The 14,124-nt window shown below is 37.0% G+C and overlaps 1 pseudogene; it reads left to right on the forward strand.

Moving 5' to 3' along the window:
- Window positions 1-1,496: 1,496 nt before the first annotated feature.
- The window catches only part of LOC107864453, a 36,177-nt pseudogene continuing 23,549 nt past the window's right edge, over window positions 1,497-14,124 (forward strand).

Genomic DNA, 14,124 nt, shown 5'->3' on the forward strand with positions numbered 1-14,124 from the left:
AAAAGAGTCCATGAATGAACACTATGCATACCTAGAATGATGTTCTTGAACTTGGAGAATTTAAAATCTCTTAATTCTTGAAGAAGATTGGATCTTGTTCTTAGAGATTAAATTTAGAGAGAAACCCTAATTTTGTTTTGTCAAATAATAACAGATAAAGTGGCTGAAGTCATGAATAAATGGGTATATATATTCGGGTGATAAATGACCAAAATACCCCTGTTAAAATGACCTAGAAATGCTGAGCATAAGGTGCGACGATGAAAATAACACGTGTACAAAAATATATTCGTATTTCAAAGAAAGTTCAAGCATCCTTGAGATGATTTTCAAGCTAAGAAAAAGCATGGGTATTACAGGAACTGGAAGCTTGTGGTATGACAAAGTTGAATCGTACAACCTAGCTAATGATGAATGGACTATGTGCCCTTATTTGAAAGAGAAATGGGGTAGCTTAGCTGGTGCAACATTGAAGGAAAAAATATTTTCAATTGGTGGTGGAAATGGGATTGAATGCTTTTCAGAGGTTATTCATCAGATTTTTGCTGAGAAACCACCTGTCTGCCAAGCATATTTAAATTTTGTTCCTGGAAAGATGTCAGGAAAAGAATTCTGGACTAAATATTCAAGGGCTGAATACCTCCAAAGTACAAAAAAATTTGTTGCAACTTTTGCCAAGGCTTTTGAAGATGAGGAGCTTATAGTTTTCTTGAAGCAAAATGCTATGTTAGCATCTGAAGCTCGAAAAAAGATGAACAACATCAATTTATATGTTTGGAGGGTGTTCATTATGGATAACTGTGAGGAGCTTATGCCCGAGTACCTTGGATTTGTGAAGGGTGTTGTGGACTCTGATGATTTGCCTCTCTACATATCTTGTGAGATGCTACAACAGAACAAGATTCTCAAGGTGATTAGGAAGAACATTGTGAAGAAATGTATTGAGATGTTCAATGAAATTGCTGAGACCAAGGAGGATCAATTCGCTGATATATTTACCAAAGCTCTTCCCAAATACAGATTTGAAACTCTTCGTGAACAACTTTGAGTTACCAGCAAACATCTCAAGGAGGAGTGTTGAAGTATTGAGTTATTTGTTGTTATTTTTCACTTTAGTTTAGTAATTTTATTTTTGAAATTTAGTTATTTAAGTTGATATAGAATAGGGTTTATTAGTATCATAGTTGAAATTAGAATAGGATTTTATGAGTTTCCTAGTTAGAAATAGAATAGGAGTATGTGGATGAATAAACAAGAAGAATATTTTTTATGCTCAAACGTTTTCTTCTTCTCTGTGTTCTGTAGAACAACAGTTACTTTAATAAAATTCAAATTGTGGATAGGGGAATTCAACTTCACCAATAAAGTGAAAGTTCAGCTAACTAATAACTATCCAAACACTTTGATTTATATAATTAATCATGAGAAAGACAATGGGGACGGATACCAACCTGCCAATAAATTAGTTGTCTCTCTGTACTACCAGTAACCCATGTTATTTCATTAAATTATGAAACCATTGACTCAGAAGGCCAATGGGAATGGGCATTAACCTGACAATTAATTTGCTGTCTCTCTGTACTAATAATTAATATGATGAACCCAAGAATTATTCATTAAATATTTCTACAACCATTGAATTTATGCTAAGATTTTAGATACACTGCATCATCATTTATGAGTATTCATGTTACACCATAGTTATTCATCCACAAACATTTCCTCCTCCTTCCATGTTAATTATGCTCATATTGATCTTTTCTTGTAAGCTTTCTCCTACTGCACAATCTTTATCAGGTATTTTTCAATAAATATTTTTCTAATTTGTATCAGAAATTATGGTCATATATTTAGTTAACAGACATCTGAGGATTTGAATATTTTTAACTATAGTTGTCAACAACTCTTTCTCAAGGATTGGATCAGAATTTATTGGAGATACAAAAGAGCAAAGAAGATCAATCGACTACTCTTCACGCTTGCGAATTGTAAGATATTAAATTTCTATTGCTTTCCTTCTTTCCAAAGTCTCTAAGTTCTTGAGTTTATATAACGGCTGAATTATTAGTCCATTTTGATTTTACCTTGTTATAGTTTGCTGTAAACACGGGTCCAATTTACTAATAAACTTTATTGGTAAATTGGGAGAGAAGAGGGATTAAGAAACTGGGAATGAATATGTTAGATTAGGACGACTTTGGGTATTTAAAACGAGTTGGGGGAGTTATATAAGTTAAAGGACTAGTTTTCCCCTGATTTTGTAAGAGAACAACGGAATTTTTACATCTGGGAGAGCGAGGGTTGCGTCACATGCCAATTCTGCGGCCCTAGCCATGCCTCCCACAGCCAATCCTGCGGAATCAGTTGTGCCTCGCAGGGCCATCGCGCATCTTGGATAGTGTCTCACGAAAATGCCCATAACTTTTTACTCCAAACTCGAAATGACAAGCCATCAGTAGCCATCAGTTGCGTTAGAAACAAGACTCAAATACCTTTAAATTGATAGATAGTAGGCCACCTAACTCGTTATATTCTAGGAATAGTGGTCATTGGATGTTGACCCAAGTAAGAACGTCTACTAAAACTCAATCGATAGGAAAGTTCTCAACTCAATTTTGAGCTAGAAGATTTCTCTGACCTCAATTCATCTCGAAAGATGTTTCCATACTAAAGAATTGATCTTCACACTTGTATCTAAATAGAAATCATTGGGTCCAATCTATACACATAGGAAGGACAGTTGAAATTATAACCCAAAAATGTGGGGTTTTATATTATCTCCTCCTTGGGATCACTCGTCCTCGAATGATGGATAGAAACTTATTGAATCTCTAGAAGTAAGGAATAAATAATAACTTCATATTAGAAATTTTCCCTAACAAAACATACATAGGCATCAAAAAGAGCTTCATGACAACACCAATTAAATTATGTAGACACAAATCATGAGATAATGAGACTTGACATAGACATGATCTTGGGCATGAGTTCGATGGAACATGATCATAATAAAATGAGGTGTGAATTTATTTGGTGATCATAGGTCTTGATTTATATTGATACTTGACATGAAATAAGGTTTTGTTGGACAGAGGAATAGAAGTACTCTCCACTTCAAATGTTACGGCCAATAGCCCTTACATTTTGTATTACTTCTCAACTCTGTAGTTTACTACGAGTAACACACTTCATCATTTTCAACTTATAAATCCCCTACAAAACACATAACTATAGGGACTAAGCCTCACTACATAGTGCTTGAATGTTGAAGCCTAACCTAGAGCTAAAAGGTACTAGCTTAAGCTATGGGACCTTGTTCTAAAAAACCTCATATCTTAATCAAGAAGTACTGGCCACATAACACAATGGTTTGCATGTCTATCAATTACAATACTCAAAAGAACCGAGGACCCTTTGGTGACCACTCTCGGATTGACTATCTAGAATAAGAAAGAAGAGAATACAATGTGTTTAAAACACCAATCAACCAACAACCCAAACTATATTAGCAACAAAGAGATGAAGAATAAAATATTACAATAACAATGACTCACAGGTTCATTAAAAAGAACAAGAAATCAAAACTTACAACAAGATAAAAGATAGATAGTTAGACAAGTGAGGGTATAATCTTAAGAACCCAAAAATTTGGTGGACTCTTGGACCCTTAACACTACACACAACAAACACCTAATTCCTGAGTTGACTCAAGAGGGAATTTACCTCCTCTAAAAACCAACGTATCAAGCCAACAATGCAAACACAAGTGAATCTTCACTTGCCTAGCCCTAGTTTCAGTTTTGAGTTCACTCTCAAAACTAAGTGAGAACATTGGATGTTACAATGTCTCAAGTTTCAACAATAATCTCCTAAGTCCCCCAAATCCTAAGTTGTTCTATTTATATTACATCATAAATAAAAGATGAAAAGACAAAAAGGCCCTTTAATGAGCAAGTGAGCAATAGGCGCCTATGTAGTGCACATTATGGACTGTTTTGGAGCCTCCTTCACATTTAAATGTGTGCACTTTCTTGGTTGTATTCAACATGCTCAAAAATTTCCATCTACGAGGTTGTACTTGTATCATCCTCTCCATCTTGAAAGGAGTTTGACCTCAAACTCATGGCTTCATCAACCTCACAGCTTCTCCATAGAATCACTTCCTCATTTTCTGTCCCAAAGCTTGGATGCTTAGCCAAAGGCTCCTTGAGATATTCAAGCATGTGTTGGTGAGAAATCTTCTTGGTATCCCCCCTAGAAAGCACATGATCATAAACCTGCACACAAGAAAAGGCGGTACAATGCAAAATGCTAGTACCTACATTAGTGAGAAATAAAGGATCCCCGAGGGTAAGTCCCAAAAGTGAGGAACCCTTTCCTTTTTTATCCTTGGTTCCCTTCCCTTCTCCTCTACTGCCACTCTTGGTCTTTCCCTTTCTCTCCTTCTTCCTCTCTTCCTCCAACTCTCTCACTTGTTGATTAACTTCAGCCACTTGTATCAGTGAGAGAGGGTGGAGTGTATATCTTCGACCATGGAGCTCCAAAGTGTAGATATTGGTTCATCCATCATGCACGGTAGCTCTATCATGTTGCCATGGTCTCCCCAGTAATAGGTGGCACGCTTGCATAGGAATAATATCACACAACACCTTGTCAAAATAGTTGCCTACATTAAACCATATCACCACTTGTCGGTTTACCTTTAACTCCCCACACTCATTCAACCATTGAAGGTTGTATGGGTTTTAATGACGGATAGTGGATAGGCTCAAGACGTCAACCAAGGTACTACTAGCAATATTGGCACAACTATCTCCATCAATGATCATGGAACACACAACTCCCTTAATAAGGTATTTGGTGTTAAAAAGGTTTTCCCTTTGACTAGGATCAACCAAAGCCTTACTAATCATGGCCCTTCTCACTACAAAACACTGCACCTGAAGTTCACCATTACATGGCCAAGCATCTTCCTCCTCCTCTTCCTTTGGCCTCCCGGGTTCTACTCTCTCTCCATCTTGAGATTGATCATCAATCTCCGTTGGTTCAAGTCCTACCTCCTCCCCATGAAAGTATAATTTACCTTCTCTTAGGATCACATTTATTCTATTTGGACACTCATTAGACTTGTTTCCCCAACCTTGGCATTTAATACATTGAAAACTCTTAGCATTAAGAAAGGAATACAATTTACCTTCATTTCTCAGAGGGAACGTTTGGTGAGCCTTATTCTCGACTTGGGCAGCCTTGTCCTCAAGTTGCTACACATTAGATGAGTCATTCTTGTACTTGTTCCAACCCGAGAGTGATTTCCTCTTATGCTTATAACCCAGTTTCTCCCGTAACTCTCTTTTAATCTCCAAGGCGGCTTAGAAGATGGCATCAATGGTGTCGAACTTGTGAAGTTTCAATCGTAAGGCAATATATATATTCAATACCACCTTAAATCAGATGATGTCGTGACTTACTTGCTCCCCTCTATGATCAAGTTTCAAAATGAGTTAATGAAACTCATCATAGTAAGCCACGACATTCTTTTTCCCTTGCCTTAAGTTATAAAACTTGGCAAGGAGCTCTTGTTGATATATTTTGGGTAGGTACCTTTGTATCATGAGGTACCTTAACCGAAACCAAGGAGGGGGCTACCCCTCAACCAAAACATTACCAAAATGCTTAACATAGTCCCACCATGTAGTAGCATAACCCTCAAAGTGAGCAATCCCATAGCAACTCTTCTTCTCCTCGGTAAGATCATTGACATGGAAGACCCTCTCATATACGGATTCCCATGAAAGAAAATCTTTGGGATCACTCTCACCTCTGAATATTGGAAGCCCCATGTTAATGATATTTAGTCCTACATCACGGTTTTGGTTCCCTTGTTGGTTTCAATGACCAACTCTACCTTCTCAGCCATGAACTTCCCTTGGATCACCATGCCTTCCTCTTATCTCTCCCCCTATCATGTAAGCATCATCATACGACCCAGCCATCATGTTGTCCTACCCTACCATAGCCCTCAACATGGATGGGTCTACTTGGAGCTTATAGTGGCAGGATTGGATTTGGGTATTAAGGTCTTTGGTCAAGTGGAGTTTGGATGAGAGGGTTTAGGTTTGGTGGTGGTATTTAGGTTCCAAGCGCTTCTTGTTGGACTTAGTGGAGTGGAGGGTGGCGTGGTCTATTTAGTTCTCAACTTCGGGAGTAAAGATTCATTTGATTTGTGGCAATTGGTGGATATAGCATTTGGTGCAAGGTCTCGGGAGTATTAGTTGGGGAAATGTTGAGGGGTGGAAGGTCGAATCCTTTGGATTTCCACACGTTCTAATCTCCCACTCATTGATGCCACATCCGTATCTAATTTCTCAAGACCCACATTAAACCTAGCCACATCTCGGGACGTAGTTTTAAGGTGAGCCAAAATGAGATAGATGGCATTATTGTCCGTTGTTTGAGAATTTTAAGCCTCTGGTTCCATTATGGTTGCACCAAAAATAACCCTTCAAGTTACGGTCCAAAAGACTCCAAATCAGTCCACAACGTCACACACAACAATACAACCCAAATACAACAAGATAAAATACACACTAGTTCAAAATAACCTCACTACACTCTCACAAACTTTGTGGTCTCACACTTGATTTCACCAATGTTTGCAAGTCTGCTTCTAACTCGTGGTGGGTTAAAGAGTAAGTCTACTCCTTAGTCAGAATGGATTCTTTGTTTGATGACTCGAGGAAGTAATGTCCGAACTTGAACCAAGAAGTACTATAATTTAAAAATGACAAAAGTACAAAAGAAACGTAGACACGAACAACGGATTCAAGAACTAAGTGACAACCTAGTAGAAGTTTACTAGTGTAACACCCCATATTTTGGGCTTGAATAAAAACCATGATTTTGATTCTTGATAATTCCAAAGCCATAAATCCTATGCCAATATAGCATGTTAATTAATTTTTTAGTATGTGAATCCATTCAAGCTTGAATTTAGATCATAGAGGTCCTTCAACTCAAGGAAGAGTTGAAACTATTTTGATCTATTAAGTTTTAGTGGACGTTGTAATTTGTGTAATCTTCCATCAACCATAACTCTCTATATATGTCGAAATAGAGAGCTTACTATGTGTAAAATGATAGGTCTTCAAGTTAGCTTTCCAACGATATTAATTTTGCTAAAATTCGACACCCGAGCAAGAAGTTATGACCTTTCAAAGTAGTAGGCGGCGCCTATGTAAACATAGGTGATAGCATAGGCACCGCCTATGTGAAACATAGGAGATAGCATAGGCACCGCCTATGTAAACATAGGCGATAGCATAGGCACCGCCTATGTAAGGAATTCTTGTGACTTAAACACTCTGTTTTTGGGGCAAAATAGTCCTTTTTCACCCTTATTTTGCCATAAACATGAAATTCAGTTCCCAAAGACCCCAAAATACACCTTCATTCATCAAAATTGTTCAATAACTCTCTCTAGGGTTTCAAAATAAAAACCCAAATAGTTTAAGATTCAACCATGGATTTTCAAAATAAATTGAAGATTTGGAATCTCTGCAACGTAGGCTTCAAGAAGCACCTATCATATTCGCATATAAAGGTACGTGGGGTTATCCAAAAATCTCATGGGTGTAGTTTTTATGAACATGCATGCTTTTAAATGGGTGTTTTCAATCAAATGCTAATAACTTGCTTTCAATATGATTTCTAAGTCATTTTCTTTATGTCATGGGAATTGTTTGCCTATATACTTCAATGGTTGAAACCATGCATGTGATTTGAGATTTTCCATGAAAGTTTGATAAATATGAATGATAAATTGTTTTCAAATTCCCATGATAATGTTTCAATACCTCATATCATATGTGATCAACAAAAGAGAGCATGAATTTGAAATAAATATTGTTCACTACTTGTAAATAATGAAGCACCTTGATTTTTACATGGTTATGCATATATGGAAGTGATATTGAGGACGTGCAAGTCGGGTATGATGATACCTTACAGAATATGATATGTGATTGAATAAGATGAAATTTGAATGCATTGATTTTACATAAGAAAGGTGAATGCCCAAAGAAGGCGTTTGAGACACAAGGGCTCATCGCTGAAAAATGTGTTTGCCGACATGGAATATTGGTACCAGGCTAAGTTATCTTGTGTACTTGACTTTATGTCATTCCCAAATTGGGACTATAGGTAGGAGCTCGGGCTAAGTGATCTTGGGCACTACCATTGGGTAGAGACACCATGCTGTGTGATCTTATGTGTCTTCCCCTAACGTATACTCTAATCTCGGCGGCAATCGGGGTTTGACGGTGTAAATTATGTAGGGTATTCCACCTAGCTCAGTTGCATTTCATTGATTGTTGAGAAAACTATTGCATTACACCCATGTGCTTTCAAATGATTTGATACGAAATTGCTTTATAATGGCTCTCAACTATATTTTGTAAAAGTATTATCTTTTGTTTTGAGATCTTTGTGTGCTAGTACTTTTGTGCTGACCCCCTCCCCTCTCTAACCTCACAGATTCAGAGGCCTAGTCTAAGGGTCAAGAGAATTAGTAGATCACTCAGACAGAGTTGTAGAGACAAGTGGTAAGCCTTCTATGTTTTGGAAGGTCTTATGTCCTGCATTCCTTTTATCTTATATTCATTTTTGGGGGTCTTTTGGGGGCCTTGTCCTAGTTTTCAGATAGAAATTATTTCAGTCATGTAGTCAAGATTTCGCAGACGGTTTTAGAGATTTTGATTTAGATTGTGGGACACTATTCCCCATTTTCATTTTCATATGATTCTTGACCATATTTTCATTATATTGTGTTTCTTCTGCATTACTTTGATCATATGAATTAGGTGCATGATTACCAGACAGATATGGGTGTTTTGGGTCTCCATGGTTTGAAATGCTCATCACGGCCAGGCCCTAGTTTGGGTCATGATAAACTTGGTATCAAAGCACGGTTCATGGTCCCAGGGTGTCTGCGAAATCGCATTGGGTAGAGTCTTGTTTATGGGTGTGTAGTGCACCACACTTATAAGAAGGAGGCTACTAGGAGTTTAGGAATGTATCCCATTCGTCATGTTTTTATTTGTGCAATAGTTTCAGAATGTTCCTCTTTAATACTCAAATTCATGCTATGGTGTCACCCATACGAAAGTAACAGTCATCCCAATTCTTTCCTTAGTCGGACATTCTCAGACATGTCTCAATCATTGGGCTGATTCAAGTACAAGAGTTTAGAGTCTAAATGGTATGGTTCGTTCTGATCGAATTATATAATATTTTTACAAGGACTTGAGAAGAGTCCGTTATTGCTTCAGAGTGTATGGGTTCTAGTGTGAACCTTGATCTTGATGAAATCATGCTTTTTAGCCTTCTGTATTGAACATATTCGACCCTTTTTAGAAATTTATGTTGCAGATGTCATTCTTTAGGGAAACGATGTGTAGGAGTGTTGGAATTGTATTTCCACCCAAATAGTAGTATAAGTTAAAGTGTCAGTGTCATGACCTGTTTGTAGCTAGTAGCGTGTGTGAATTGTATCATAATCTGTGGGGTGAAATATTTGACTCAAATTTTTATTTATTCAGAGTAAGATGTGTATTCTTAGTTCATCGGATATTGCGTATTAAATTTCTATCTCATGTAATCTTGTCATCAAAGTGTAGTTGAAAAAAAAATATAGTCCAGTGAAGCCGTGTGGGGCTCTTTCGATTCATTAGCATAGTTGCCTTGTCATTCATCTCATTTTCTTGTTCAAAAACACAAAAATCAAAGTCTAGTGAAGCCATGTGAGGCCTGTTTTGATTCACTAGCAACTTGTTGTCCAACTTGTTGTTCTTTCATTGGTTTAATATATGTCTGGCTGAATCTACTTGCATGAGATAAAGTTGGTAATAAAGTGATTCGTCCTTGTGTGTTATTAGTAGAAGGTAGAGAAGGAGTTGTTGGTTAGGGTTTGTTGGTTGCTTGAATGTGAAAATGGCTATATTAGCGAGTAAGTTATGATTATAGACTCATGGTTGTTTGAGGAATTTGAAGCCAATCTAAATGTATGATTGAGTGAGTAAGTATGAGGTGAGAAATCCGTTTAAGTAGAAAAGATTGTATGGGGTTATAATATAAGATTAAGGTTGATCATGTCTATTATGTGACCTTACCCCTTGACCTTCTTTTGCTGGTAGTTGTAAACTAGTGCTACTTGTGAGAAGGTATGTAGTAGATTTTTGAGATATTTGGGTAGAATGTCCCAATTTGATGGATTAGTATATTTATATTATGTTGCATTCTTCATTGGTGGTAGATGACTGATACTAAGCTATAGGCTTGAATTTAAATGGTGTGGTGGTAAATAGTGGCAAGAGTTTGATGATGCATGTTTTGTGGGATTAAATTAGTAGGCTTGAGGTGCTGAAATAGTATATGCTAACAGATTATGATAAGGAAGACCGTAAGGTCAAGGTCGATTATTGTTGTTATGAAGTTATAGTGTACTAGTGTTTCTTGATGTTTATTTCATGGTTTCAAAGTGATAATCATGCGTAAGGTTGGGTTGTAAAATCATGTTTAGCACTAGACATTAAGTTTGAATAGTTGAAGTTCATAAAGGTGGATGTGATGATTTCTTGATCAATGATGTTAGTTACATGAAAGTGTTCTAATAGGCTTGAACGGTGTATGAAATGGCTTCAGTTTAAATTGATTCGTAATGAAGTATAATGTTGTAGGTATGGTGTGTATGTATGCCCAAGGCGATATGGAGTTGTGACATTTCTCTAAGACTATTACATGTTATGTGTGACTAGTGGTACTGTGGAGTTGCTAGTTGGAAAAAGACTAGTTAGATGGTACATGGTGTTTTAGATGGCTAAGTTAAGGAGCCTTATAGATAGTGTTGAGCCTTTTGATGTGATCTCGATTTTCACAATAGAGAGATATAAGTTTGGAGTAGAAATATTGGTATGCTAGGATGGAAGTGGTATGGTTCATCAAAGGCTTGGTGATATCCATGTTCAGTGTTAGAATCTAAGTTTGAGTTTTGAAGGTTGAACTGATATAAATAAGTGTGCAAGCATTATACTATAACTATTGGTAGATATGGAAAGATAGAGTGTATCCCAGAAGGTAGTCATTCGGGTTGAGTTCTATGATATACATGTATTGTCAATTTTTTTCAGACCTTAGAGTGCAGTAAGTGTAGTTCAGTTAGAATCTGGTAAGGGATCTCCCAAACGCTAGATGATGACTTAAAGCTAAGGGGGAGATGATAGAACGAATACCCAAGTAAGGCTCACAAATTCTAGTAGTGATGCAATATGATTTAGAACATCAGAAAGTGAGGAAGAATCTCAACCCATTCCTACCTCAGTATTTTTTTGTTATCCGGATACTTACTCATGCCGTACGATTCAGTTCTGTGATAATAGTTCATGATTTCGAGATATGATAGAGAGTCACGTACTTTTCCAGTTCTAAGATAATGAGTTCTAGTTCATTCAAGTAGTTGGAATCACATTCCTTATGTTATGAACTCTAGTTTAGGTCATGCAACTCATGACGGATGTACTCACTCTTTATATTGTGCTCAGTCTCGTATAAAGATCTTTTCATGCTTGATGGTCTTATGTTTTAACCTTTTAGTGACCCTTCCTATGCAATGATAGTGGTGATGATGTAAATGTTCTTGTTGATGAAAGATCATAGTATGCTTGTTTAGATAAGGCAATAAGTATGAAGTAAGATTTGGGGCCAAGTCTTTGATACATGTGATGTTAGTGGCAAAGTTTGTGTGTGTATGTCTTAGGGTGGCACGTGGGAGTTATAATGACAATAGTTTAGAAACTATGTGAAGTATGTATTTATGTGTGGTTGCCTTAAATTTAACATGTGGTTATAAATTAGGCTTGAATGACATTTTGGGATTGTAGCGGAAGGTGGCAATATGCATTAGCGACTTCATATTAAGAGTTCAGAGTAGTCATTGAAGTGGTATGGCATGTTATACTTAGGATGTGATCTTTAAAGGAGATATAGAAGGTGGCATCATATGGTTTAGAATAATAGCGTGGTCTGGCATGTTGTATTTTTTTTGTGACAGAGTTAGGCTTGATCACGACGAAGGGATTAAGTTATTTCCGACATTAGTAGAAAAATTTGTCAATGCTTATATGAGAATTTTAAGCTGAGTTGAATGAATATGATATTTATAGGGAATAGTATAGTTAAGGGATATTCGGGAAGTGCTCTAAGCCTGAAAGTAAGAAGTTGTATTGTCAAAGGTCTGAAAATTCTATCATAATTAAGGAGTTATATGTCTATATTCCAGACTACAGAGTAGTGTCAATGTTGTGATTTCCTCAGTTGGATGTCTTGTATAATACGTACCCAAGATGCATGGCTCCCTATTACTGCTAGAGCTTCCTTAGAGAGAGTGTTGAAGAGAATACTCCAGTTAAGTATGAGGGTTTAGTATAATTCAGTCTGTATGACCAATAAGTCAATTTAGTAGTCAGATTCGCATGGCTTGTTTTCTCGTCTTTGCACTTATTCATGCTACTCGAAATCTCAGACATGCTACTATTCAAAGATAGAGTATACCAGTAGTTACAAGTATAGCCCAGTTCATGCATCATGCATTAAATTCAGATTCCAAATGTTTAGTTATGATTCAATTCGTAGGTGCCCTGTGCATCGCCTCAGTTTTTTGAGTATCTTAGTGAATTGAACATTCATAGAGGGACATAAGGTCCCAAGGGGGAGATACCTCATTTAGCTGCATGCATAAATTCTTATTAGAATCTCCGCACCAGTTGTCATTACGTATTCAGTCATACATTCATACATCAGTTCAGTCAGATATGCATGTATTAGAAATGCATGTTCAATAGAAAATTTTCAAGTTACCAGTGTGTTTAGTCCTGTGTTCATGAGAACAACTCAGTAACAAATCCATGCATCAGGTATGCATGTTCATTATGAGAATTCAGCTTACAAGTAGCTTTAGTCGTGTATTCCATGCATCAGATATGCATGTCCAGTATAAGAATTCAGAACATCAGTAGTTTCAGCCATATGGTCATGTTTCAGATCAGTGTATTCTTTATTAGAGGACATGTCGTGTCTGCGTTATTCCATACTTCTAAGCTTCAATATGTTCTTACCCATCATTCGAGGACGAATGATCCCAAGGGGGAGATAATGTAACACCCCGCATTTTGGGCTAGAATAAAAACCATGATTTCGATGCGTTGATAATCCCGAAGCCATAAATACTATGCCAATATGGCATGTTTATTAATTGCGTAGTATGTGAATCCATTCAAGCTTGAATTTAGACCATAGAGGTCCTTCAACTCAAGGACGAGTTGAAACTATTTTGATCTATTAAGTTTTAGTGGACCTTGTAATTTGTGCCAGCTTCCATCGACCATAACTCTCTGTATATGTCGAATTAGAGATCCTACTATGTGTCAAATGATAGGTCTTCGAGTTAACTTTCCAACGATACCAATTTTGCTAAAATCCAACACCCGAGCAAGAAGTTATGGCCTTTCAAAGTAGTAGGCGGCGCCTATGTAAACATAGGCGATAGCATCAGCACCGCCTATGTAAAACATAGGCGATAGCATAGGCACCGCCTATGTAAACATAGGCGATAGCATAGGCACCGCCTATGTAAGGAATTCTGGTGACTTAAACACTCCGTTTTTTGGGGCAAAATGGTCCTTTTCCACCCTTATTTAGCCATAAACACGAAATTCCGTTCCCAAAGACCCTAAAATATACCTTCATTCATCCAAATTGTTCAAGAACTCTCTCTAGGGTTTCAAAATAAAAACCCAAATAGTTCAAGATTCAACCATAGGTTTTCAAAACAAATTGAAGATTTGGAATCTCCGCAATGTAGGCTTCAAGAAGCACCTATCATATTCGCATATAGAGGTACGTGGGGTTATTCAAAAATCTCATGTGTGTAGTTTTTATGAACATGCATGTGTTTAAATAGGGGTTTTCAATCAAATGCTAATAACTTGCTTTCAATATGATTTCTAAGTCATTTTCTTTATGTCATGGGAATTGTTTGCCTATATACTTCAATGGTTGAAACCATGCATATAT

The sequence above is a fragment of the Capsicum annuum genome, chromosome 3 (assembly GCF_002878395.1).
Source record: "Capsicum annuum cultivar UCD-10X-F1 chromosome 3, UCD10Xv1.1, whole genome shotgun sequence".
NCBI classification, from domain to species: domain Eukaryota; kingdom Viridiplantae; phylum Streptophyta; class Magnoliopsida; order Solanales; family Solanaceae; genus Capsicum; species Capsicum annuum.